The sequence below is a fragment of the Pelodiscus sinensis genome, unplaced genomic scaffold (genome assembly GCF_049634645.1).
Source record: "Pelodiscus sinensis isolate JC-2024 unplaced genomic scaffold, ASM4963464v1 ctg35, whole genome shotgun sequence".
In the NCBI taxonomy this organism is placed as follows: Eukaryota; Metazoa; Chordata; order Testudines; family Trionychidae; genus Pelodiscus; species Pelodiscus sinensis.
The window spans coordinates 6,771,501-6,798,629 of NW_027465908.1; the positions used below are offsets into that span (position 1 = coordinate 6,771,501).

The following is a 27,129-nucleotide window of genomic DNA, read 5'->3' on the forward strand; positions in this document are numbered from 1 at the left end:
TTTTTTTGCGCAAGAAGGGGCAGTGTAGACAACTCCTTCTTGCTCAAAAGCCTGTGCCACAAAATGGCGGCTCATTAGGTATGCAAATGAGGCACAGTAATATTCCATGCTTAGCCTCATTTGCATATTTACTGTGCAAAACCAGCACAGTGTAGACATAGGCAGGATGTCCTGCCTTCAGCCTGTTTAGCCTCAGACATCCCCATCCTAAGACAGTAGGGCTATGTCTAGGCTGGCATGATTTTCTGGAAATGTTTTTAACGGAAAAGTTTTCCATTAAAAGCATTTTCGGAAAAGAGCGTCTAGATTGGCGTGGACGCTTTTCCGCAAAGCACTTTTTGCGGAAAAGCATCCGTGCCAATCTAGACGCGCTTTTCCGCAAAAAAGCTTCGATCACCATTTTCGCGATTGGGTTTTTTTTGCGGAAAACAAATCTGGGCTGTCTACACTGGCCCTTCTGCGCAAAAGTTTTGCGCAAAAGGACTTTTGCCCGAACGGGAGCAGCATAGTATTTCCGCAAGAACACTGACAATCTTACATGAGACCGTCAGTGCTTTTGCAGAAATTCAAACGGCCAGAGTAGACAGCTGGCAAGTTTTTCCAGAAAAGCTGGCCAGTTTAGACACAGCCTAGAGGTCTTCCATGTGTCTCTAGAGCCTGTAATGCAAGGGTGGCTAACCCGTTAGAGACAAAGAGCCAAAATAGCGGTGGAAAGAGTGGGAAGAGACACATTTTTTATATATATATATATATATATATATATATATATATATATATATATACACACACATAATACACAAAATGTAGTGATAAAATAACATTACAGGACATTTCAGACAAGAGCCACTCTCACTTGGTTGAGACAGGAGGTGCGGGCTCTGGGGTGGGAATGAGGGATTTGTGTGTGGGAGGGGTGAGAGGTGAAAGCTCTGGGAGGGAATTTGGGTGCAAGGTGAAGTAGAGAAGAGGATGCTGGCTCAGGGAGGGGGCTCCAGGCTAGGGAGTGTTGCACTTAGGTAGACAGTTGAGGTACTGAGCAAGCCAGAGGCTTGTGGATGTGAGAGTGCAGGAGTTTCAGTTGGTGTGAGGGGCTCAGGGCTGAGAGGTTTGGAGTATGAGGGGCTCAGGACACAGATTTGCAGTGTGTGGATGGTGCAGAAGTGTTGTGGCAGAAGACTGGGGATGTGGGGGTGCAGGAGTTTGGGGATGTGAAAGGCTCAGGACAGGGGGCTTCAGTGTATGATAGGCTCAGATCTAGGGTTCGCAGGGGGGTGGGTGGGTGGGTGCAGGAGTGTTATGCTGTGGCCAGATGGGGGCTTGGCCCCAGTTGGGGGCTTGTTGGCCAGGCTTCATTTTTAAATAAAATATTATGTCAAAGACAACATGTTTCAGCATTGTCTTTATTTATGAGAGGGACGGGGAGCCTGTTTTGAGTCAGGGGTCAGTGACCCACAGATAAGTCAGCTGGGGCCACACAAGTGAGATGCAAAAAACCAACTCCTTCAAATGCCCCCAAGCCTCACTAATGTGCCCCCCACTGTACTGGTGGGTGCAGGGGACAGGGTGCTGGGACAGGGTATTGGTGGGGGTAGGGGCAAGGTCCTCGGGGGGGGGGGGAGATCTGGCCAGGGGGAAGGGACAGAGACAGCTGGGGTCAGTACCTGGGGATCCTGCACCTGCACACCAGGTGTGGGGTCTCAGGAAGCATGTGCACTGCTTCCCCCTCCCCCAAACAGCCGGCGTGTTTCCTTAACAGCCAGGTCTGTGGCACACCAGCGACTTCCTTCTCCTGCTGCCTACCTGGGGGGGTGGGGGAGGAGTGGGAGTCCGAGGACCGTGCCAGCTCCAATGGCTCAGGAAGCACGCACCTTGCTCCTTGCTCCACAGGACAGACACGTGGTTCCTGGGCAGTTGGAACTGGCATGGTGCAACTCCCCTTCCTCCCCCCCACTCTCACCCAATTCCCCCTCTCCTCTCCTCCCTCAGAGCCAAGCCCATCCCACTCCAATCCAATCCAAACCCCCTCCTCTTCCGCAGAACAAGCACATCACCCCCACTCTAACCTAAGGCCCGGAGCCAGAGCCGCTGCTGCTACCACTACGCACAGCTCCCTCCAGGTGCTGGGGTGCATGCGCTGAGTGGCTGGCCTTGAGCATGTGCTGGCTGGGATGCCAAGCAGACATGGGGGGCTGTGAGCAGAGCGGCGGACCATTAGCATGCACTGGCTGGGATACTGTGCACGGGGGAGGGACAGCTGTCAGCAAAGCAGCAGGCTGTGAGCATGTGCTGGAATGTGGCTCAAAGTGGCCCAGCCATGAGCAGCCTTGTGCAGAGCGGCCAGTCTGAGCAGTACCGTCAGAATGTGCAATTTTTTAATCAAAGAGCCGCATGTGGCTCGTGAGCCATGGGTTGGCCATCTCTGCTGTAATGAATAGACTATATACATTTGTGGAATCAGGTAGGCTCTTCAGACTGTAATAGCAATTGAGAGTGTCATCGGTCAGGCATCCTGATGGGTTCCTGATAGGTCTTCTGCTCCATCAATGATGATAAACTTTCAGCTGCATGCATATGTGCTCCTCTGTCTCATGTATTAACCATGCGCAAATAGTCAACATGACAGGCTCTGACAGAGCCCCCGAAGACCACAAATCAGAGAAGAATGAAAGGCACCAAGTAAAGTACAGTCATTGTTGCTAGCAAACACTCACCACTGTGCCACTAAACATATATATGCAGTGACAATGGACTAATTCAATATCTTGGATCCAGCATTACCCCCTCGTTCAGCCAATGACCATTCTTTGAGGTTCACTTTTATACAGAGATACAAACAAGTTATACCTCACACCTGAGCTATCAGGTTGCCGTGTTCTGTTGCCTACTTACCTTCCCTTACCCAGTACAAGAGGGAGTTGATCACTGTCTATCATGCTGTCAGTTTAGACCTGGTCATGGATCTGGGTTAATATGCGGGGGAGGAGGTTGTTTCCAAGATGTCTCTTAATGAAATGTTCATTTACCATCTCCCCTTGAAATATTCTAACAACCTGTACCTGACTCTCTATTGTTTGATACACTCAACCTTATTTATGCTTAATCTTATTAACTAAGCTTGCCTCCTGCTCACAACTTGACTCTGATCTGAGCAAAGTCTGGGCCATCACTGTCTAGGCCTCAAGCCTCACATCAGGCCTATGCCACGTGGGCTTAAGTATCAGACCCTCATCTTACTACAGAGAGCAGAGATGCAGAAAGAAAAGCCTGCACTTGCCGCAGGCTGCCATCCGGGGGGGTCAATCGGGGCTGTCAGGATCCAGGAGGTCCTGCAGGAGAGCTTCCACCCTGAGGAGCCCACAGAGCCACCCCAGTCCTCCCCATTGGGGGCTCGTGCCCCATTCCTCCTTCACCTCCTTCCACTTACCGCTCCCTAGTCCCCCTTCCTGATGTAAAAATAAAGGACACGTGTTCAAAAACAGAAACTCTCTTTATTTAACAAAATTGAGGGTGGGGGGGGGGGATTAACCCCTGGAGATACTGGGAAAAGGAGGTGGGAGAGGGGAGGGGGAAACCTGGGAGGAGGGAGCTGGAAGGGGGAAGCCAGGAGAAGAAGGAGGAGGAGAAGTATCAAACTATGGTACGCCATATCTTCAGTACTGTGTACAGATGTGGTCTCCTCACCTCAAAAAAGATATTTTGGCCTTGGAAAGGGTTCAGAAAAGGGCAACTACAATGATTAGGGGTTTGGAACGGGTCCCATATGAGGAGAGGTTAAAGCGACTGGGACTTTTCAGTTTAGAAAAGAGGAGACTGAGGGGGGATATGATAGAGGTCTCCGGGGTACCTGGTGCTGGCCGCTGTCGGCAGACAGGCTACTGGGCTAGCTGGACCTTTGATCTGACCCAGTACGGCCGTTCTTATGTTCTAAGCTCATGGTCTGGGGTCTCACTGGACCAACTTGATTTTCATGCAAACCTGCTTCTGGGTTCGCATGTGGCCTTTGGTGGCCAGGCTGGCAGCTATCCTGCCCTAGACGGCCACATTCCTGTGCTTAGTGTGGAGATCGTGGATGTTGGAGGCCTCCCCCCAAACCTGGATGAGGTCCACGATCTCCGCACTAGACCAGGTGGGCGCCCACCTCTTGCGGCCCCGGGCAGGATCCTGGGAGCTGCCAGCCTGGTCCTGGGAAAAGGAGGAGGGCTGGGTGGCAGCTGGTGGCTGGCTCATGCCGTGGCAGGTGCAGGGTCTACTGGCTGGGTGCTGGCAGGCTTGCAACTGGCACAAGCACTGTAGCCAGACTGTGGCCCTTTAAGGGCTCTGGGGCTGGGAGGGGGGCAGAAGAGTTTCCCTGGTTTGGCCCAGAGTGGCCACCAGGGCAAGCTGGGAAGGGCTAGCCTCCAACTAGTTCGAATTAAGTAGCTACACAGCCCTTAATTCTACGAGGACTAACGCCTAGTTCGAATGAGGTTTACCTAGTTTGAATTAAGCGCTCTGCTAGTTCGAATTAAATTCAAACTAGCGGTTTGTATGTATAGACGCTATTAAAGTTAATTCGAACTTACGGCTGTTAGTTCGAATTAACTTTGTAGTGTAGACATACCCTTACTTCTTGAGCCTTTTCACTGATAGTTACCTTCTTCTCAAAAACTTTACGTTGTTTTCCTTGTGAATCCAAATGTCATGGAAAGTAATCAACTGTTTTATTTGACAAGTGCTCATGATTAGTAATGAAGTGTCAATTTAACTTGGCGGGGACCATAGCTGTGTGTGTTAGTTTTTGCCCACAAACAATGCACAATGGAACGAGGCAGTTTTTGTCTCCAGTCCATGTAAAAACCCCTGGCCAAGTAACTCTCATTATAAAGGCCAATTTTTTTAATATCAGTCACTTTTCTTCCTTTTTCACTCGGACGTGCCTCTGATCATTTTGATTCATTTTCACTGTCCTCTCCTTCACTGACACACCTTCTTTTCATATTGTGACGACGCGTCGGGATTTTCCCATCTCCTGCACCCCCGAAATGGCATGAACAGACTTCACCAGCCAGTAGAATGGAGGTTGTTTATTGTTCCTCCAGCACAGCGCAGCACAGATGTAATCTGGTTACAGGAACTGGGGCTAAGAGGCCTCAGTGCCCCCCTTGAGATAGGGGAGTCCCAGCCCCCTCCCCAGCTCCTTCTTCCCTGCCTTCCAGCCAGGAACTAACTCCCCCTCTTCCAGCCCTGCCCACAGCCAGGGCAGCATTCCACCTCCCTTTGTTTCTCCCCATGGGGGCTGCAGGTCAGACAGGTTTTTGAGTCACCTTTGCATAATAAGGTTTTCCCTGATGGGTCTTGCTCCAGACAGCAGAGGTCACCACAGCCCAGCAAGTACCCCCACTACGTCACACATATACTTCCACATTTTTTTTTCTGACGGCTGTATGAAAATACTGTTATGTAGATGAGATTTCAGATACCCAGTAAAGGAACAGAGTTTCTCTCAAGGTTGGACTGGGCAAATTATCAGGGGATCCATGTTTGTACCTCCTATATTGTACTCAGGATTGAAATAAGGGCGGAGTGTCCCGGAGAAGGTGTTGGTGAAGGTGAAGAGATGGAACCTGTCAGTCACATTGTAAAACAAGACCTCGCCCGCCTCGTAGTCCAGGAAAATCCCCACCCGGCTGGGCCTGGTGCTCACAGGGAAGGGCAATGGGTTGGAGGTGTTGGCTGTATATCGCCCATCCAAGTGACATATTGTCCAGAATCCATTTGGAGGTATAAACACAAGATGCCCCTTTCTTCTCACAGTTTCTCGACAGACCCCCAGAGTCCAGACTTTTTTGTGTCCAACCTCTACCTCCCAGTAATGCCTCCCAGTCAAGAATCTCTCGGTGCCCAGGACAATTGCCATTTTATCAAATCTCTCAAGGGTGTCGGGCAGACCTTGGTTCTCGTCTCTGTGCACCACATGTTTCCAATCTGCAGACAGGATGAGGTAGGGATTTGCCGTATCTGGATCCAGAGTCACGTCCACTGGGGAGAGAGTCACAGAGTCAGTGTCGGGGACGGGCTGGTCACTGGGACCAAAGGGAAATTAACCTGCTTAGCTGTTAACCAGAGGCTGTATCTAGACTGGCCACTTTTTCCGGAAAATCAGCCGCTTTTCAGGAAAAACTTGCCAGCTGTCTACACTGGCCGCTTGAATTTCCGCAAAAGCACTGACAATCTCATGTAAGATTGTCAGTGTTCTTGCGGAATTACTATGCTGCTCCCGTTCGGGCAAAAGTCCTTTTGTGCAAAACTTTTGCGCAAAAGGGCCAGTGTAGACAGCCCAGATTTGTTTTGCTCAAAAAAGCCCCGGTCGCGAAAATGGCAACTGGGGCTTCTTTGTGGAAAAGCGTTTGTGCCAATCTAGACACTCTTTTCCGAAAATGCTTTTAACAGAAATGTGCGGCAGAGCAGAGGTGCAGGGGTTGGTGCTGGAGGAGTGCTAGAAAGTAGTGGGGGAAGGGAAGGGTGGGCACTGGCAAGAAAAGGGGAGGGGCAGGCATTGGCAGCATCAGGGCAAAGGAAGGGGCAAGCAGATGAGGAGCAGGGAGGGGGCTACCATGTGGGAGGAGGAAGGGGGAAGGAAGGGGAGAAGGGGGCAAATTGGAGGCAGGGAAAGGGATGAGGAGAGGATTGGTTGTAGGGGGCAGACTGGTGTGAGAAGGGCAGGTGCCAGGGAACAGACGAGGGTTAGCAGAGGGGTGAATTCTGGAGGGGAAATAGAGAGGTGGGTAAGAAGAGGTGCAGCTACCAAAGGATGAGAAAAAGGGCAGAAGCCAAGCGGGAAGAAGGGTGTAAGAAGACAGACATGTAGCATGGAGGAAAGGGAGAAAGAGGGGCACAAGCTACGTGGGAAGAGAGGATCAGGCACTGAGGCTACGTCTACACTGGCACTCTTTTCCGGAAATGCTTAAAACAGAACAGTTTTCCGTTATAAGTATTTCTGGAAAAAGAGCATCTACATTGGCAGGATGCTTTTCCGGAAAAGCCCTTTTTCCGGAAAAGCATCCGTGCCAATGTAGACGCGCTTTTCTGGAAAAAAGCCCAGATCATCATTCGCGATCGGGGCTTTTTTCCGGAAAAGACTACTGTGCTGTCTACACTGGCCCTTTTCCGGAACAGTTTTCCGGAAAAAGGACTTTTGCCCGAGGGGGAGCAGCATAGTTTTTCCGGAAAAACACTGACAACTTTACAGTAGATCGTCAGTGCTTTTCCGGAAATTCAAGGGCCAGTGTAGACAGCTCGCAGCTTATTCCGGAAAAGCGGCTGATTTTCCGGAATAAGTGGCCCAGTGTAGACACAGCCTTAGAGGAGGAGGAGCGTGAGGAAGGACCCATCCCCAGGGGGCAGGAGGTAAAGAGAGGGGGTGCATGTGCTGCTGGGGGCAGCAACAAAAGAGTCCACCTGCCCTGCTGTGGCCAGTGGGGAAAAGGACAGTGGGAGGTTTTTCTCTGGCCTTAACCCTGGGGAATCCATGCAGTTCATACTACAAGTGCCTCATCCCTGGCAATGCTCCACCCCAGAGCCTGTACCCCTCCCCCATCCAAACTCCCTTCTAGAGCCTTAGGCAGGTTGGGGGCAGCTGTGGGCTCGGGGCACCACCAAAATTTGTGTAAATCTGCAGCCGCTGACCAGCGGGAGGTACAGTACCTGCATAGCAGGGAAGTTACAATCCTTGGACTCAGCCTGGACTTGGCTATGTTACCAACCGGACACTGGCAACTCCTAAGCAAAGCAGGAATCAATAAGCAAGGGGAAAAAATCAGTAACCTTATTCGGCCACCCAGCCGGCGGCAAGGATTTGTTAGAGTCAAACAGGGATCCCTCGGCAATTGGAAACTATTAACCCTGTGAAGCCAGCAGAAAGGAAAACAAAGTACATGTGGAGAGGTGCATGATGGGAATTAACAGGCTAAAATGGAATTTGCAGAGTGAATGGTCAAAGATATCAAACAACTCCCAGGGAATTATTTCAGCCCATCGAAATCAGGAGCCCCGTGAGAGTGTGGATGGGTGCCCTGGATCAGGACCAGGGTGGAAGGGAGCAGTTGAGGAGGATAAGGATAATACTGACAGACTGAATTCCTTGAATCAGTTTTTACCACGAGTGTGGTAGAGCAGAGCTGCTCTGTTTGGGTATGTCTACACTGCAAGACAAAGCCAAATTAAACTATGCAACTTCAGCTATGTTAATTGCGTAGCTGCAATTGAAGTAGCTTAACTTGGCTTTTGGCGCTGTCCACAGGAAGCTGAAAAAGAACATCAACCAGCACGCCCCTCTCACTTTAAATTAGCTATCTTCACTAGACCTGCTAATTCGAACCCTGGAAGTTCAACAGCAGCAACTTTGATCTTCCTCTGCAGAGTACACATAGCCTTTGGGAAATAAAGATCAGAGATTGGGGTGTGTGAAGGGGAGATACTGGAAGAAACTGATAAGTTAAAGAGCCAGCAGCCACCAAGACCAGAGGGGAGCCCAGTCAGGTGGCAAAGGCCCAGGGATCTGAAATGTCATAATGAGCTGCTAATAATAATACACATCCCTGATTACAATCTGCTGCTGTTCAGGAGATTCAGAGGGTTGGGGGAACGAGGAATTCTGAGAGTTGCACCCCAGTAGCCTTACATCAGCTCCTGATGAACTGAAGCAAGAACTAGAACCGAATTCTATATCAGCTGTGTGATAAGGCGAGGAAAAGGTCCAACTAGCACAGCTGGAAAAAGAAACGTGCACTCTGCACAGACCAGCTGCCTGTCACCCCATGCTGCTGTCTCTGATACAGAGGCAATAGCACAGGGTGACAGCAGCCCCTGTTTGGGGCGGGTCTGAGCTCCCAGACACAGTGCAAGCTGGGACTGAGTTGGGCTGCCTGCCTGCCCAGCTCCTAATATACTTTAAATGGAGAGCCACAGCAGGGGTAGGTCCTGGCCAGCTTGCTAAAAAAGTGTACTGGCATGAGGGGCTGGGGAAATGTGTGTAGTCTATAGCATTCATAGAATCACAGAGCTGGAAGAGACCTCAGGAGTCATCAAGTCCAGCCCCCTGCCCAAGGCAGGACCAAACCCAACTTATCATTAATTAGTTAATCAACTACACTATTACATCCCTAGGCTACACCAGGGATTAGCTTGGTATATGTAACTACATCTCTTTGGGATGTGGCGTCACACTACTGAAAAACGTATCAATATCAATATAAATTCCTAAAGCAGACGAGGCTTGTGTCACACTAATCTATTAAATCTTTTGGGGTAGGTCAATGCAGTATTGCACAAAGGGGAACCCAATGGGCAAAATATATGTGGTTTTCAGAAAGTCTTTGAAAAAGTTGTGCACAAAAGGTTATTAAGGAAACTAAGGCCACTTATGTCGGCAAAGCTTATATCATTTGGGTGTGAATATTTCACCCCTGAGCAACATAAGTTACATTACCGTAAGTGTTAGTGTGGCCAGCACTATGCTGGCTCCTCTGTGCTTCTCTAAATTTCCTTTATTTATTCTTCCTGGACGGGGGTGGGAACCTTTTTTGGGTCGGGGGCCACTGACCCACAGAAAAGTCAGTTGGAGGCCACACACAACTGGGAAGAAAAAAATCTCACTGACGTGACCCCCAACTGAGAAGGAGAAAGACACTCGCCACATTCCCCTCACACATTCCGGGGAACACTGGTGTTCTGAGAACAACTTGCAAGTGTGCCACCACCTCTTCTTTGATTTTGTTAGTTCTTTGTTTTTGTCTGACAACAATTATTTTTTTGGAGAAAATTTTCATAGATGTTCCGCATTAAAAAAAATATTATTGTTTGGTGTTCCGTGGTCTCAAAAAGTTTAATTTTTACATAAAGCTCACAGAGATTCAGCTGAGAAAACCCTCTGGGAGGAGGAAGGGGTTTCACAGTTGCCTTGGGGGTTTGCACGTTCAGTGCCCATTAATTTAACCAAGAATTGTATATTCGGACTCCTAAGACAACTTTGAAATCCCTGGCTCCCTATAAACACACAGGTCACTGAAGGCCAATTTCTGCCCTTTGTGACCAGAGCAAAACTTCTCTGTGCTACGCCCATGTGTGTCCCTCCCCCGCACACTGAGAAGAGTGCAGATTAAAACACAGAGAGCATGTTATCTCTAGGCTACAGCTTAAAAATACAGTGTACGGGGGAGGGAGGGCACAGGGCTTAGCACGGAGAAGTTTAACCAAAGAACAAAACAAAGAAAAATAACCTGATCATGACTGCATAGACATTTTCCTGTCTACTTACAATCCATGCTTCAGGGTCCAGTCCATTTCCATGCCTAGTATTCCTTGTAGGCATGGTAGTTCTGCCTGGTTCAATTCACCTTGTTCCCCCAGTTCCTGGCTTAAAACTCCCGCAAAGGGAAACAGCAGGCACATATTCCTTCCCATTCAAATTTCAACACCCTTTCCCATTGGTTCGCCTGCTTCCCTGCCAACACCCCCTAGCTACCTGAGTGCAACCCTTTAGTCACTGAATGCTGGCCAGCACTCCTCCTATCCATCTGTCCGTCTGCTGTGTACATTGGACAAACGCCTCAGACACTTTGCCAAAGGATCAATGCCCACAAAACAGATATCAGACAGGATCACAAAGAAAAAACAGTTTCTTTCCATTTCAACCAGAAAGGACATTGCCTCAATGACTTAATTACCTGCATCCTGCTTCAAAAGCCTTTTAAGACTGCACTTGAAAGAGAATTCTCTGAACTGTTATTCATGCTTAACTTCGACACTTTATACCTGAGTCTGAATAAAGAATCTAATTATCTTACCCATTACAAAGGTAGCTTCCCCAATTATCACCTCTAATATCATTAGCTCACAGACATTTACCTTTCCCCCCCCGCCCCCCATCCTCCTTCTGTTCTGAAATTTGATTTGTCCTTTTCATATGTGTTCATTTTTTTAAATTGTATCCTTTGGTATATTTGGTATATGGTTGTGACAATTTTCTTCCACTATTTGATCTGAGGAAGTGGGTCTGGCCCACGAAAGCTCATCACCTTATAAACCATCTTGTTAGTCTTTAAAGTGCTATATAGTCCTGTATTTTGTTTCAGCTACACCAGACTAACACGGCTACATTTCTATCACTATCCATCACAGGAGCCCAGTGAGATGGGCTTGAAGTGCCAACATATGGGACCTGGGTGGAGGGAGGAGGAGGGCTGGCAGGAAAAATGGAAAGCAAAGAAGGAGAAGAGAGGAACACCTAGCAACCAAGTCTGATTTATCTTTTTCTTTTGTTAATAAAATCCCCCTTTTTAAGGCGATGATTTGATTCTAGTGTCCTGGAAGGTAGCAGCAGGTGTGTGTGTGTGCCTGCCTGAGACTGAGGTGTAAGCTATCAGAGACTGCAGTTGGTTTTTCTCTTTTCTCTTTTGATTCCCAGCTCTCTTGCAGTAAAGAGTGTGGGGGTGCCCTTTGGAAGAAGTCCAAGTCCTTCTTCCTGGGTTCAAGAAGAAAGAGTTTTTTGTTTCACTTGGTGGTGGCAGCTACCTCCCAAGGCCAGGGAATCTGGGCCTGTGGGGAGCTTTTTAAGCAGAAGCCCACAGAGGCAAGGTATTTAAGGTCTCTTGTGGGACCTCATCTTCTGCGCTCGGAGCGCCAGAGTGGGGAACAGCCCTGATAGCTTCACATGGTGTTTCAAACTGAGCAACGCTGACCCCCAGGGAATAGTTCAGAACAGGAGCAGAGAACCTTTTTTGGCTTGGGACCACTGACTACAGAAACAATCAGTTGACAGTTGACACAACTTCACTGAGGGAAAAAAACCCCCAAACCCCCAAAGAGACTCATGCATGCAACTTGGGGTGCCAGGATTTCCCATGCGCTCCAGCTCTGCAAGGGGGAGGGAGGTTGGTCCAAGGCTCAAAGCTTCCCCATAGGACTGGATTAGATCCTCTGAGGGCCAAGGACTAGTAGGCCTTTGGGGTGGGGCCAGAATTAGGGGTTCAGTGTGCTATATTCCTAGGATTCCATATTCCTAGTATTCTACAGACTTTTCCATAGAGCAGTAACACTCTTTAAATGATAAACCAAATCATTTTATTTTCCGTTAGACTCAGGGCTGGGGAACCATTTTTGGGTCAGGAGCCATTGACCTGCAGAAAAATCAGTTGGAGGCTGCAAGTGAGAAGAAAAAAAATCCACCTCACTGACACGGCCTCCGACTGAGAAGCAGAAAGACTCTCCCCCACATTCCCCTCACACACAGAGCCCAGTGGGGCTCTGGCCACTAAGTGTGCAGGGAAGCCTCCAGCCAGCGCTTTACTGCACCAGCTGCCAGGAGCTGGAGTGGCAACACACAGAGCCCCTTCCACTCCGCACCAAGCAGAGCCCAAGGGTTGGATCTGGCTCTGGCTTGTCTGCGAGGCTCAGGGCTCCTTCCCCCACAGTGGGAAGCCAGTAATGATGTCCAACCCCGCAGGGGGACTTGCGAGGCAGAGGGGGACATGGGGCTGGTGTACAGCGCAGGCTCCCCAATGCTGAGGAGGGGGAGCCCTGAGCCTCAAGGGCAGGATCCAGGCCCTGAGCCTTAGGTTCCCCACCTCTGGGGAGACCTGAAGGGGGAAACCACTTGACACAACCTCAGTTCAGACATAAAGTCCCAAATTTTCAGTTCCCTCTTCACCCTCAGCCCAGTTCCCATTGCCTGAAATTCCTCCAAACATTGAATAAAAGCCCACTAATCCCAACATCTCTACTTAGGGTTTTGTTTTTAAATCTCTCTCTCTTTCTCTCCTCCCCCCCCCCCCCCCCCCCCCCCAGCCCGTTCCTTACTTCACCTTTCACTCGGTGCTGCCTCCAGAAGCAGTAACTGGCCAGGGGAAGGAGAACAGCCAGGAGAGGCAAGATCACAGCAAGAGCCACCTTCCAGGGATTGGCCCTCGGGAAAAACAGCTCTGCAAGATAAAGTGTCATTAACGGGGGAGCAAACATGCACAGCATGAAGGCAGGGCACTGACAGTGGTGACCCTGTGACAAGTCAAAAGAATCTCCCAGGGAAATACACATGGAGCGGTGAAACTCCCAGCTTTAGCCTGGTTACCAAACATGGTTACTTAATGGGAAGGGACATGTTGGGGGTCAGAGAGGACTCTGCTGTGCTTATCTCCCCCTGGTGTCAGTTCAAGCATGCCCTAAGCCAGGAATAGTTTGTAGATAGACTGCGTGGCCAAATCTAGACTGCCAGATGCTTCTGAATGGACCTGAAATCTTCATCGTTTACCTATTTTATCTTTTTTTTATTATTATTACTTTCTCTAGAGTCTGGATCTTTACTGTACCTTGATTGAGGATGTTAAGTAGTGAATAAATGACTAATCATGTACTCAATACAATTTTTTATCATTTTTTAGCATCCAGAATCATAACAGAAGAACCCGTAATAGAGAGGGGCTGCTCCTGAAGGGTACGTCTACACAGCACCCTTAGCTCGGAATATGCTATGCAATTCAAGCTACATAATTTGCATATCTTATTTTGATCTAATTTCAAAATAGTTTATTTTGTAATTTGGCACTGTTTATACATCAGCAAATTTCAAAATAACCTGCTATTCTGAAACTTCCCTTACTCCTTGTGGAACCCTGAAATAGCATCACTGTCTAGACATAGCCTAAGACAGCAGGCACAATTCACCCCAGGGCTGCCCCTAGAGGGGTGCAGAACTCAGGAAAACCCCCCCAGCTCTGTCCCAGTCACCACCTTCCTCCACCTCTTTCCCCTCCACTCTGCCCCGCCCCTCTCCTCCCCCCCATTCCACTCCCTCCACTCCCAAGTGACACCCAGAGCTGGGGTGTTGGAGTAGAGCGGAGCTGGTTTCACTGCCACCAGTCCCTGCACCACAAAGGTCCCATGAGAACGTGAAGTGTGGGGGCCCCCAAAGCACAGGGCGTGGGGCAACTAACCTGAATAGTCCAATGGTTGGGATGGCTCTGCTCACCCCACTCTACTTTAAGCGGCTAGTTTATAGGGACAGTTAGGGCATGTCTACACTAGGAAATTATTTTGAAATAATTTATTTGGATGGCAACTGACCTGCTATGAAAATCGCCAACTCTTTCTCCTGGGCAAGTCGGGGGTTCCAGACATGGCAGGACACTTTCTGGTTGGACTCTTCTGTTAGAACAGTGGCAATCTCTGTTTGAAACAGGCCATTGGCTGCTTGGGAGATGTTTTCTGAGGCTAATGGTAAGAGGTGTCCCTGGTGATCTCTCCATAGCCCCTTGGGCTGTGGGTACCATCCAGATGATTGACATGCCACCCGGATCCCTCCATCCTGATGTGCTTCCACCAAGATGTCAGGAGCAGAGCCCAACCCTACAGAAGAATGAAATAAACTTCTGATAATCCTACTGTGTCTAGTTCGAACTACCGTTACTTCTCGTGAAATGAGGAGTAACGGTAGTTCGAACTAGGAAGCCTAGTTCGAACTACCTAGTTCGTGCCCCGTGTAGCCGCGCTGCACGGGGTTCGAACCAGCGGGGTTTTAAAAATGGCGGCTCCCTGCTTATGCAAATGAAGCCCGGGAAATTCAAATCCCGGGCTTCATTTGCAAGTGCGGTATGCCTACCTTACCCTCCTAGTTCGAACTAGGAGGGTAGTGTAGACATACCCTGGGGCTGGGGCACGCAGCCAATCTGCTCCCAGGCCAACTCCCAGTGATCCAGTTTGATACAGAGACAGTGGGAGGGAGGAGAGGGGGGTACATGTAATCAACAGAATTACCCAATAAGCCCGGGCTTATCGGTTAATCGTGTAATCAACTACACATTGGCATCCCTATTTTGAGCACAGAGTTCAGGGTGCCTGTTGATGTTATCTCTTGCCCTTCTAGAACACAGTGACCGCTGGGTCACCCTGCTCCCATTAATCCCTCCTCTGGTCAATAAGGCTTCACTCAACACCTGCAGGGAAATTCACATGATGAAATTCAAATCTGTGGAACACCACACAATGGCACCTTCCTGTAATCACGTGATCGCACGTCTAGTCACTGACAAAAAATTTAGTTACTTCCTGGCAACCTTAACTCCAAGTTATCTCCTGCCCTGCCAGAAGGTTGTGTTCAGCAGTACTCAGACCTCTGAAAACTAGGAAATCCATAGTGAAGGTTAATACCCAACCTTAACTCTGCCCACCCCTTGGGAGCTGGCAAGAACCCCTGGAACCGGCAGCACACACGTCACTCACTGTGCTCAGCGTAGCTGTATTGACTAGTGGAGGGATTATCGGGAGAGTACTGGCAGAGCTGTTGTTGTGCTCTGTGGAGAGTTAATTAAACTGCAATTAAATTGTGGTTAATTGTCTAATTGTCTATTTCATAGAGACAGCAAGGTGTGTGGGGAAATTGACTAGTTGACAGATTATCTGATATGCAAATGCTTATTGGATAGTTAACTAGTCCTTAACATCCCTAGTGCTGAGGGGCAGGTATACTCTGAGGGATGAATCATGCCTCATTTCAGTGCTAGCAGTGCAGGTTGTGTCAGTAGCACAACACAGGCTCCTTGCCATGGGGACAGTCAGCAGTCTGGGGCTGGACATGACAGTGATCTCCAGGGCTGGGGGGGGGAGGGGGTAAGTGAAGGTTGTAGACGAAAGTTTTGAAAGGGCAGAATGAAACAACAAAAATCTGTCAGCAATTGTCAGGTGAGTGGAGGAATATTGAAATACCGAAACAGGGTATATAAGGTTGGACGGAACAGACCAAGAGCGGACGGGTTGTGAATCTGAAAAAGCTAGGTCTGATCAACCAGGGCTCTATATCGAAATGGGAGTACCCCAGAAATATTAAAATTGCCAAGTCAAACAACTGACAAGTTGATGGGAGGGGTACTAGAGGACCTTATAAGATATGCTAGAGAAAAGAAAAAATTAAAAGCCGACAAATGGGATCCAAATAAAGGGGTCTGTGTACTTTGGCACTGGTTAAAAAAAGCCAGAAATACAATAACTAGATTAGAAGGCACAGTAAATACCCTACAAACCTTATTAAAAAAGGAAACTCAGGAGAGAGAGAAAAAGGGGAATAATGGGAAAAAAGATAAAACCTACAGCCCCACCTCCCCTTATCCTGAATCAGTCACAGAAGAAAATCAAAAGGAAGAAAGGAAAAAAGTAGCAAAAGGAGGTGTGTACCCATGGGATATGTTAACGGAAGGGATATAAATGTGAGAAGGGGATAGGAGAAAAGGTTGAGGTTGGAGATGATTCGGTCAAGGCTCATCTGATAACACAAATAATATATAAACAGAGGGGCAGGCTTCCACCCATAGCCACTATGGAATCAAGGGAAAGATCCCGAATAGAAATGAATGACTTAATAAGTCGAACCCGAAGGAGACAGGGAGAGCACCCAGTATTGTGGGTAAGAAGGTTAGTAATGGAAAACATGAATGAATTAATTTCACAGCTGGAGCTAACTATATTAACAGGAAATCCCAGCTATTCAGGAGGGCTGATGAAAATGAGTTCAGCTATAGGGAATGAAGACTGGCCGTTAACTCTACCAGCCGCAATAGCCTTATCAATAGCAGCTACAGGGCAGGGAGGAGCCTTATCAGAGGGTTGCATAAAGATGTGGGAATTTCCTTCCTGTTTTACCAGCCCACAACAGCAGTCCAAGAAGAGTTAGCAGCACAGAGAGCTGATCCTCACCAATTTAAATATATAGGGGAGCCAGGATTGATAACAATAGACAGAGTAACAGCACAAATGGTATGACAAGGAATAGAAAATAAGGAAGGAAACCAAAGCCTGAAATTATGGCTAACAGCCCTAACAGGGAGTAGCATATGGGAAATATTGGAAACTATAAATAATTTGGATGTAGTATGCAAACATACCCCAACACCAACATACGAACCCCCAAGAGAGGCACGTAAAATGTGCAAAAGTTTCCAAACCCTGAAAAAGGGGAAAGACCCACGTAAGGAAGAAAGAGCCATATTTGGTTTTCTGTTTGGAAATGGATACAGTAAACCAGATTTTAAAAAGATGACGCCACAAGAACAAAAACAGGCAGCAATAGAAAAAGGATGGCAGGAATGGACAAAGTTCCCTAAATAGAAAAACGAGTAGCAGGGGCTCCAAACCAAGGGCCCAGAAAAAATCCCAGGGGAAAAGACAATAGAATTTATATGTGCCAAAGTATTAAATTGGGACACCGGGAATGATGAACAATTTAAATGGTTATTAGATACAGGGGCCCAAATAACCATAATAGATGAAGCAAAAGTACCACATAGAGAAAGAAAGTGTAAAATATGGGTGTCAGGACTAAATGGGGAAAAATTGTATCGAACAGGGGTAATAGAAATAAAACAGGGACAGAATGTAACAAAAACCACGTTAATACTAGGGGAAGATGAAAAATTACATATCCCACAAATTGATGAGAATAAATTAAAATCACAAAAGGTGAACAGTGTATTAACAAAAGCAGAAGGAAAAGAGCCCATTGATCCATTATTAAAAGAGTTACTGTACCAAATGTGAAAATAAGTGCTTTATTGTGTTAGGGGAAAAAGTGAATGTCCAAGAAGCAGAAGTAGAAGGAGTTAGAATAGGATTACAACATGCACAAAAGAGCCACCTTAACAAACCATTGGAATTAGGTATAGATAGTATGTATTGTATAAAGACACTGTTAAAAGGGAATACAGACATTGAAATACATGCAGGGTGGAGAGAAATATGGACCATAATTAGAAATCACATAAGTGGCACATCAGTGAAACATATCCCTAGCCATAAAGAAGGATACAATACTGACCACAAACAACTAAATAAAGAATTGCAAGAATTTGAGGTGTTAGTAGAAAAAAACAAAGAAACAGGAGAAGTGGATCCATTCATAAAATGGTTACATCAGGGGTGTCCAAACTTTTTTCAAAGAGGACCAGATTTGATGAAGTGAACATGCATGAGGGCCGACCATTTTGCCTGACATTCTTTGAACCATTAAAATTAAATGCAAATTAACTATTTTATGCAAAGTTTATTGCAAACGGCATACTTTTCATTTCGTCACATGGATGACAAATCTAAACAGGTGTTAAATCACTCTGCCTTTCATATCTGAAGGCCAGATGAAAAAAAAATCCAGGAAGCTGAAATATATGTCAGGAACATTGTAAAGTACATTACATATTATTGGTAATAAAGGTTGTCTGTCAACTTTTAAGTTCAAAAAATAACATAACACCAAGTATACATGTTGTATCCAAATATATTTATAACTGATTTAGACCAACTGACATTAACTGAGATTTTACAATGTATTCATCTCAATACATATGGATTCGTTGGGGGCCATAAAAGGTAGATATTGCCAAATTACCTGGGGGGCCGTATTAAACCGGAACACGGGCCGCAATTGGCCCGCGGGCCGGACTTTGGACATGCCTGGGTTACATGAATGCACAAGCCACTTTGGGATACAAATGGAAAGAGAATGGATAAGACAATATACAGGAGGAGAATCAATCATTGGAGTAAAAGAACATGAAAAAATACATAAAGCCTGTAAAATCTGTTATAATACTAAATGCATGAATCGGCTAAAATATGCCTATGGAGCATACAACCCAGAACATTATAAACCAGGAAACCATTGGCAAATAGATTTAATAGGACCATTACCAAGTGCTAAACAATATCCAAAGGGAGTAGTTGTAGTAGATTTGGGGAGTTGGAGTAATACGGCACTATGGTAATTCCTTTGAAAAAAACAAAAGCAGAACACTTACTAAAAGCCTTAGAAAAAATAATGGCAGCTTGGGGATGCTCACAACTAATACAGTCAGATGGAGGCCCACCATTTGGAAGTAAAAAACTAGAACAATGGTCCATGGAAAAGGGCATAACATGGCATTTAAATCTCCCATACCATCCTCAATCCAGCGGAGTAGTAGAAAAGAAAATTGATATCTTAAAACAACATTTAAAAATAGCAACCAAGGATGGCACCTTTAAAGGCTGGCACCTAGTATTAGATACAGTTTTATTAAATGTGAATGAACACATAAGCTGGTGGCTAGATATAAAACCCAAGGAGCAACCAAACTGGGAATCCTCCTATAAGCAAGGAGAAAAAATAGGGTATGTCTACACTACCCTCCTAATTCGAACTGGGAGGGTAATGTAGGCATACCGCACTTGCAAATGAAGCCCGGGATTTGAATTTCCCGGGCTTCATTTGCATGAAGCCGGCCGGCACCATTTTTAAATGCCAGCAGTTCGAACCCCATGCCGCGCGGCTACACGTGGCACGGAGTAGCTAGTTCGGATTAGGCTTCCTGGAATGAGGAGTACAGCTTCCATGGAATGAGGAGTACAGCTAGTTCGAACTAGGAAGCCTTACCCTCCTAGTTCGAATTAGGAGGGTAGTGTAGACATACCCTAATGGGTTGCATGGCCACTGGAGGATAAGGAGAAAAGAGTGGCATTGGAAGGAACAATAATGGAAGCTGGAAAGTTACCATTCACCTATGTAATCACAACAAAAACAAGAAAAGGATTAGCGCACCATAATTGGCTAAGTAGTAGAGAATGGAATTAACAGTTACGCAAGATTATATGTTACAGGTTGTTCATCATCACTGAAAATCATGTCAATGGTGCAAGATGGACCAGCTTAGAGGGTAAGTATGATCCATTACAAAAAAAACTGGACCTGGGTAAAAAATAATAACCACACCCAAACTAATTTGGCTAACAAAGTAGCCCAGTGGCTAGTGTGTAAAATAAACTACAGGCAGTCCCCGGGTTACGTACAAGATAGGGACTATAGGTTTGTTCTTAAGTTGAATTTGTATGTTAAGTCGGAACTGGCTCCAGATTCAGCCACTGCTGCTGAAACTGACCAGGGGCTGACTACAGGAAGCTGGAGGCAGAATTGCTCTGCCCCCAGCTTCCTGGAATCAGCCACTGATCAGTTTCAACAGCGGCTGAATCTAGAGCCTGGGACAGAACAGCTGGGCTGCCAGGTAGGTCCCTGCAGGACCTACCCGGCAGCACCCCAGCTGCTCTACCCCAGGGTCCACAACAAAAGCCTGGTCTGCTGGGGGGGGGGCGCACTAGCTGTGCCACCCCCCCAGCAGACCAGGGACACCGGGAGCAAAGCCGCAGTATCTGTTGACAAAACTTCTGTCGACAAAACTCTGTAGTCTAGACGTACCCTATGAGACCTAATCTAGTCATGATCTTATTGACATCCAAAATACAGAAACTGCCCAGTTGCATTGTGAGTTCATTCAAGGAACATCACCCATAACCAGGTGTGATCAGTCTCTACTATCTCGCCTCTGTTTCTCTTTAAACTATTATACTATCCCTATAAAAATTCCTACCCTTGCCCAAGATAAACTGTTCTGATATCTGGATTTAAACTGCATGGCTGTGTCTAGACTTGCCAGTTTTTCCGGAAAATCAGCCGCTCTTCCGGAAAAACTTGCCAGCTGTCTACACTGGCCGCTTGAATTTCCGCAAAAGCACTGACTTCCTGCTGTAAGAAATCAGTGCTTTTTGCGGAAATACTATGTTGCTCCTCTTTGGGCAAAACAACAAGAAACCCAGCGAGGAGGCCGGAGCACCTACCTGCCTCCAGCCTGGGAGCCTGCAGAGCCAGGCAGAGCACGAGGTAGCCGGGCAGAGCAGAGCACACTGCAGAGCAGGGGGAGAATGAGGAAACCTTCCCTGTCATCGTCGCTGGGCCTGGGGAACAGGAGAAATAACAAACCAGAGGGCAGAGGGTGGGTGAGTGGGATGCCGAGACAGCACCAGTGTTGTCCGACTCTCACAGCCCTGGCCCGGGGCTCAGTTATGTTTCCATTAGTGCACTTCCCAGTACCCACAGACTAAGAGCAGAGGGGCCATTAGATCATCCAGTCTGCTCTGTGCCCTTGGGATCACCACTGCTTTGGAGGAAGGAATTGTTTCTCTCCCCAGGTCATGGCGAACACACCCAGGTATCTGAGCTGCAGAGCCACTCGGCCTGTTTGGGCTGCACTGAACACATATCCATGGAGGATCTTGAAATGACAACGGGAAGCCTCAATGACTGAGCATCAACTCCTGGAGTAACTTACTTCCCCACCTCTTTGCAGCCACTGGTGAGGCCATCCCGGGAGTACTGCATCCAGTTCTGGGCCCCCCACTGTAGAAAGGATGTGGATGCATTGAAGAGGGTCCAGTGGAGGGTGACCAAACAGATGAGGGGGCTGGAACATGTGACCTACGAGAGGCTGAGGGATTTGGGTTTATTTAGTCTGCGGAAGCGAAGAGTGAGGGGGGATTTGGGAGCAGCCTTCAACCTCCTGCAGGGGGGTTCCAAAGAGGATGGAGAGAGGCTGTTCTCAGAGGGGGCAGATGGCAGAACAAGGAGCAATGGGCTCAAGTCGCAGTGGGGAAGGTCTGAGTTGGATAGCAGAAAAAACTATTTCTGTAGGAGGGTGGGGAAGCACTGGGATGGGTTCCCTAGGGAGGGGGTGGAATCTTCATCCCTAGAGATTTTTCAGTCCCAGTTTGACCAAGCCCTGGCTGGGATGACTGAGTTGGGTTGGTCCTGCCTTGGGCAGGGGTTTGGATTTGAAGACTCCTGAGGTCTCTGCCAGTCCAAGGAGTCTAAGAAGAGCAACAGCCCGGAACTTGAGAGCAAAGGGGCAGGTGTCCAGTGTCTGTGTTAAAGAACTAGACTCACGGGAACAGAGGAACTTACTTGGGGCTGAGACACAAAAGGAGACGGAGAGTGTGAGCCAAGCTGGACCCCAGCAGTGCAGCTCAGTGGAGCCCCAGCTCTGGCCACCTTGAACCCTCCTTTAACATTTGCTGCTCTGTGCTTAGCTCAGGACTTTCATGTTCCACAGGCCGGTGACAACACGTCATAACTTGGTCTAGAAAACGCTGCCTGGTGTCACTGCAGATACCCACTGAGCATGTGGGGTTCTCAAGGGTAGAACAAGTCTGGCAGGGGTTGGGCTTGGTGGGACTTGCTGCAGGAGCCGTGGAGAAAGCCAGGGATCACTGGTGATGAAAAGCTCAGTCTCTGAGCCACTGAGGCCAGGGATTTGCAAAAGTGAAAGTAAGGTGGTGCGCCCGTGTGTGCCACTCCGGTGGGGAGACGACTGGCACTGGGGTGCTCTGCTGCAGGTGGAGGAGCGGCTGCATGTGGCTCACTCCCAGATGGATTCCTGACAGCTCCCAAGGCTCTTCTGCAGGCGGGCCATGTGGGCAGTCCCAGGTACCACACTAAGCAGCACACTGCCAGGCACGTCAGAAGGGATGGCTGGAGGCGCACTGTGCGAGATGTGCATGCTCCCAGGAAAGCTTCTGGTGACATGCCCACATCCCAGACCCTTCTCTCCATGACAGTTGGACACTGGGCAGCACAGGAACAGGAGCGCTGTGGGGCAGTGACCCATCCACCAGCCAGGCAACCCAAGTCAGCCCTGACACGTCCCCTGCCCCCATGCCTCAGGCCTCAGCCACAAGCCTCCCCCACATGCTTCCCCTACATACACATCCCCCAATCCTCTGCTCTGAGTCTCCTATGTCCCCATCATTCCCAGCCCTCTGCACTGACCCCTGCACCTCCACACTCCCAGTCCCCTGCCCTGAGCCTACTCCCCATAGCCACACACAACCTAACTGCCTACCCTGAGGTCCCCTCCTTGCCCCAGGGGGCTGTGGTTTGACAGTGCTTGTAAGACATTTCAATTACTTTTACTCCTTACTTACCTCTGGGCAGTGGTGTGGGTCGTGGGGTCCAGCCCAATAAAAGGGCCACTCCCGGGGGCCTGGCTGAGAGCCGGGCACAGACCGGACCATGTGCACCCTTGACAGAAACTTCAGGGGGTAGCCGAGTTAGTCTGTTACAGAAAAGAACAGCAAGTAAATGGTCTGGTAGCACTTTATAGACTAACAAAACATGTAGATGGGATCAAGAGCTTTCCTGGGCACAGCCCACTTCTTCAGATGACCGGAATTATGATTAGAGGATAAGGAAACTTGAAATAAATAGGAGAAGGGAAGGGGGGGGGGGAGAAAGATGTTTTGTTGCCCACCCCCTACCTCTATGCATAAAGTATCAGGCGAAAGGGTGCTAACCCTGAGTAAAGATCAAAGTCAGTGGATGGATAAGACAGGAAGGATACCATTCAGAAAGTAGTTAGCACCTTCATTGATAAAGGTTCCACCACCCCATATCTTGATTAAGTCCATAATTAATTGAATTGAATTTGCATATGAATTGTAATTCCAAGCTTTCCCTATGGATTTGACTGGAGGAGCTGGCCTGTGACAAGACCACCACCTTCAGATCTGTGAGATTACGGTTAGGTAAACAGAAATGTTCTACCACTGGCTTCTGAGTATTTTCTTTACGTACATCCGATGTGTGTCCATTGATTCTTTCCAGTAGAGAACGTCCAGTTTGACCAATATATATAGTAGAGGGGCACTGTTGGCATTTGATGGTGTAGATCAAATTACTAGATGAGCAGTCAAATGACCCTTTGATTTTGTGCCTTGACAGAAAGTCACTGTCACTCTGCTCTGTGCCAGACTGAACAGACTGACTGGCAGTCTCCTATGGAGCAACATTCGCTCCAGCACCCAAATCATGCTTCTGATGCTTTTTGGCAGTCTCGGGTATGTTGGGGTGCAGGCCATACCCCAGTAACGGGGTGTATCACTGCCCCAGCCTCCCCTCCCCGGAACCTCCCAAGTGTGGCTGCTCAGAGGCCTGGGAAACCTGCCCAGTCCCGTCAGAGCAGTTCTGAGCTGAGCTCTTTGGAGATGCAGCCAGGGGACCCTCTGTGCCAGGGAGAGGTAAAGCCAACCATGTCCATGCCAGGAATAAGGCTGCAAATGAGTAGTTGATTAGTAGATTAACTGATAAACCTAGGCTTATCAGTTAATCTAGTCAACTACTCGCACTCCCCGCCTTGCTGCCTCTGTAGCGGAAGCAGCAAGGGAGAGGGAAGCAGGAGCCGGTGGTGGGTGGGGAGTTGACTTTCCCCCTAGCACCAGCTCCGTGGTGCCACCTGTCCTCATCCCCGTGCTGCTGCCTCTATCAGTGGCAGTAGTGCGGGGCGGGAGGAGGGGGAAGAGGGCAGCGGAGGCAGCCACAAAGCAGCCCCTGCCTGTGGCAAGCCCAGGTCATTGTAGAGACTGCTTTGGGGCTGCCTTCTCTGCCCCTCCCCCAGCAGCCTCGGTCCATGGGGAGCTCAGACCACCTGTGGACAGGGGATGCTGCCACCCCACACCGCTGCCTCAGTATCATAGAATCATAGAACCATAGAGCTGGAAGAGACCCCAGAAGGTCGTTAAGTCCAGCCCCCTGCTCTAGGCAGGACGATCCCAACCAAATCAACCCAGCCAGGGCTTTGTCAAGCCGAGACTTAAACACCTCTAGGGATGGAGACTCCACTACTTCCCTAGGGAACCCATCCCAGTGCTTCACCACCCTCCTAGTGAAATAGTTTTTCCTAATATCCAACCTGGACCTCTCCCACCACAACTTGAGACCATTGCTCCTTGTTCTACCATCTGTCATTACTGAGAACAGCCTCTCTCCAGCCTCTTTGGAACCCCCTTCAGGAAGTTGAAGGCTGCTCTCAAATCCCCCCTCACTCTTCACTTCTGCAGACTAAACGGATCCAAGTCCCTCAGCCTCTCCTCACAGGTCATATGCTCCAGCCCCCTAATCATTTTGGTTGCCCTCCGCTGGACCCTGTCCAATGCGTCCACACCCTTTTTGTAGTGGGGGGCCCAGAACTGGACACAATACTCCAGATGTGGCCTCACCAAAGCCGAATAAAGGGGAATAATGACATCTCTGGATCTGCTGGCAATGCTCCTCTTAATGCAACCTAATCTGCCATTAGCCTTCTTGGCTACAAGGGCACACTGTTGACTCATCTCCAGCTTCTCATCCACTGTAACCCCAGGTCCTTTTCTGCAGAACTACTACTTAACCGGTTAAGGCAGCGGTGCAGGTGACAGGCAACTGGTCCATGAGGGGAACTGGTTTTTAAACTGGCTCCCCTCACAGACCATCTGCCATACCACACTGCTTCATCTGATAGAGAGGCACAGAGCTTTCTGGGAGTAGGGCTGGATTGCACTGGCTGCTGGCCCCGCCCCCAGGGACTACTGAATTAGAACCAAGGGTCACCAACTGAAATTAATAGGCAGCAGGTTTAAAAAAACAAAAGGAACTTTTTCTTCAGGCAACACACAGTCAACCTGTGGAACTCCTCGCTGGAGAATGTTGTGATGACCAGGACTTTAACAGGATTAAAAAAAGAACTAGATACATTCATAGAAGTCAGATCCTTCAATGGCTATTAGCCAGCATGGGTAGGAATGTTGTCCCTAGCCTGTTTGTCAGAGGCTAGAAATGGGAGACAGGGGAGGGATCATTGAAAATTCCCTGTTCTGTTCACTTCCTCTGGGATATCTGGCATTGGCCACTGTCGGCAAACAGGATCATGGGTTAGGTGGATCTTTGGTCTGACGCAGTGTGGCCTTTATTGTCAAAAATTCATGCGGCTACTTGAGTATTCAATTACTGGATAACTAACATCCCTGGTCAGGGACCCCGAGAGCAGCAGCAGCAGCAGCTCCCTTCCTCCCCCCACCCCCACGCCTCCCTTGGGGTGAATCCCGCCCTCCCCCCAAATGCCAGGGGTCTCGTGGGCCCAGGCAGGGGCAATTCACAAGCAGAGGGGGAGATTTTCATAGGCCCAGGGGAGTTGGGGTCAATGGGGCTTGTGCTCCGGAATCCCTTGGGCGCTTTAGAAAAATCTCCCGCTCGCTGCCCCACTAGCACCCGGGCTGCTGCATCCCTCGCCCTCTGGCTCTGGAGCGGCGGAGCAGGCCGCCCCCCCACTAAGAGCTGCCGATGGCGCTCGGGCCCGCGCCCGCCCGTGCCCAGCGCAGCGCGCCAAGGGGACCCGGCAGGGGAGACGTTCCCAGCCGCGCTGCGCGCCCGGCGGCAAAGCCCCGCGTGATCCCCGTAGCCCCGGGGCAGCAGCAGGACCCGGCCCGGCAGCAAAGCGCGGGGCTCGCAGGGACCCTCCCTGGGGGGCGAATCTGCGCCGCTCCGGGCTCCCCAGCGGCCCCGCTGCCCCCAGAGCCCCCGTCCCTAGGCAGGGACCCCAGGCAGAGCGGCCCTTTTCCGGGACGCAGCGTCCGTCCCGCCGGCAGGGGCTGCCCGACTCGAAACCGAAAGCAGCAAAGGGCGGGGCGAGGCGCTTCCCAGTCTAGCCCCGAGTTCAAGCCCAGGGCACCACCCTGGGTCGGGGGCGGCAGCTCTGGGCCCCAGGGCTCGGCTCCCAGGCCCGCCCGGGAGTGACACGGGGAGCCCGGCACAGCGCCCCCCCCGCGCTCTGACTCGCTGCGCTCCCTGAACCCAGCGGCTCCGGGCTGGCTCCAGCCCCCGCCGGGAGTTTTAGGGACCTCATGTGAATGTCGGTGGGACTTTGGGCGGGTGCCCTTAGCCCCAGCAGGCTGGTTCCTCAGCTCCTTGCAAAAGAGGAAAAGCTGGAGCGGGGCAGGGGGAGCGAACAGCCCAGCTGGGGCCTGACCCTGCTGCTTAGCCTGGCCTCTGCCAGCCACCGACCCCACCAGCACCCCCAGGATCCACACGATGGCTGGACTGGGAGGGGTTGGAGGATCGGGCCCTGCCCGGCTTTCTCATCAGGTGTATAGGCAAAAAGTGAAACCTCTCCGTTTTTGTGACCGTCACAGTTTCTGTCAAACAAACATGACATTTGCTCGCTACACCGGCTCTTCTTCAAGGCCAGGTGGGGGAGGGGAGCAGCCAACAGAGTCTTATGCTCCAGGGTGGCTTGTCTGGTGTCTGGAGCTCCCTGTGCCAGGCAGGAGATGCCCCCTCCCCCGTCCCCTGGACACATCAGGGTCTCACACTTGGTCTCACAACAAACCCTCGTCCAAACCCTGAGAAACACCGAACCCTCGCCCAGCACCACAGGCACAGCCAGTCCCAGGGGTCAGCACCGGCAGCCACCCTCCACCCCACTCCCGCATTTCCCAGAGTCCAGC

At 49.4% G+C, this 27,129-nt stretch overlaps 1 long non-coding RNA gene and 1 pseudogene across 1 annotated transcript; both read right to left on the reverse strand.

Annotated features, from left to right (window-relative positions):
• Positions 1-3,550: 3,550 nt before the first annotated feature.
• On the reverse strand, positions 3,551-10,326 carry LOC102450956 (zinc finger protein RFP pseudogene; annotated as a pseudogene).
• Positions 10,327-12,836: 2,510 nt separating this feature from the next.
• On the reverse strand, positions 12,837-23,583 carry LOC142824470 (uncharacterized). The gene is made up of 4 exons (XR_012899337.1): positions 22,798-23,583; positions 20,659-20,775; positions 14,095-14,376; positions 12,837-12,956 (listed from the first exon to the last, which is right to left on the reverse strand). It is a non-coding gene; the product is annotated as an uncharacterized LOC142824470 (long non-coding RNA).
• Between the last annotated feature and the right edge of the window lie 3,546 nt (positions 23,584-27,129).